Raw genomic sequence first — 1164 nt, forward strand, 5'->3', positions numbered from 1 at the left:
TTAGCGTCAGATAGTATCCGTATTACCTCGGCAATATGCTGCCTGATGGTCAACAGCTTTGACTTGTTAAGTGTGTTATAACGGGTCCGGAGTTCGCGCGCGAACTTTCGAACCTTGGCAGTAAAATTCCTGCCAGATGTAATGTAGTCAATCACACACCTAATGCGGGACGCGTGCTGTCTTGTCCAGCCTATCTTTATGGCAAGTTGATGCATTCGTCTTTTGGTCTTATGATCAACCGTTGGTTTTCTTTTACGGTTCGCATCGGCCGAAGCTCTCGCTGCATTATGAAGACAGTCATTGATAGCCCAGAGGTCGGATTCTCCGGAAAAATGCCCACGAAGCTCATCATCCATTTCAGCCAGATCTTTAGGCTTGAGAGAAACCTTGGTGTTGATGTTTCTCCGGGTCATAAAGCATCGCTCTTCCTCTATTGGATGCCTACCCGCGGTTGACCTTAGTGTTGCCTCTCTTTCTCTGTTTCCGGCTTGTTCTAGCTGTGGTAGAGTAGGCGTTTCGCTTACATAGCCCCTTTTTCGGAGTAGTTCGGCATGGTTTCGCAGACGTTGCTGCGAAAAGTGCGATAGCTCCGGGTGTTTCTTGCACCACCGAGGATGCAGCCGTGTCATGTGACCCCGTTCAGGGGCTACACTCGCATCGTAGCACTCTAAGCAAGTCGTGATTTAGTCGCGTCGTCCACCGAAAGGTCCCGAGATTCTGCCGATCCATCGCATTGAATCCATTTTTATTGGCTCCCTCAGCTTCAAAGTGGTCGGCATTGTAGGCTGACCCATTGTCAGGAGCTCTGCGCATTCTGTTGTTTCGAATCGCACTAACTACAACTATGTTTGGTGTTGTCATTGTTGTTCTCACGAGAAGCTAGGGAAAGGGGTTCGTTCATCCTTGTAAAGCCCCGCATGCAAGGATAAGGCTGCGTACTCTGAGACGTCGCCCGGTATCCCAGAGTTACCGTTCTAGACACCTCACCCAGGTGCCATTCAGTTTTCGACACGGTTTTCACACCTCCGCTTGGGGGTTAATTCCTTCGGGACCACCCCTGGTCAATTATCCGCGACTGCCTATTTATTTTTGTAACCATATTCAGCAGAAACCCTTGGTACAGGGACCCTCTATCCGCAACCCGAGGACGCGTTCGGTGGCTTT

Source organism: Belonocnema kinseyi, chromosome 6, assembly GCF_010883055.1.
Source record: "Belonocnema kinseyi isolate 2016_QV_RU_SX_M_011 chromosome 6, B_treatae_v1, whole genome shotgun sequence".
NCBI classification, from domain to species: domain Eukaryota; kingdom Metazoa; phylum Arthropoda; class Insecta; order Hymenoptera; family Cynipidae; genus Belonocnema; species Belonocnema kinseyi.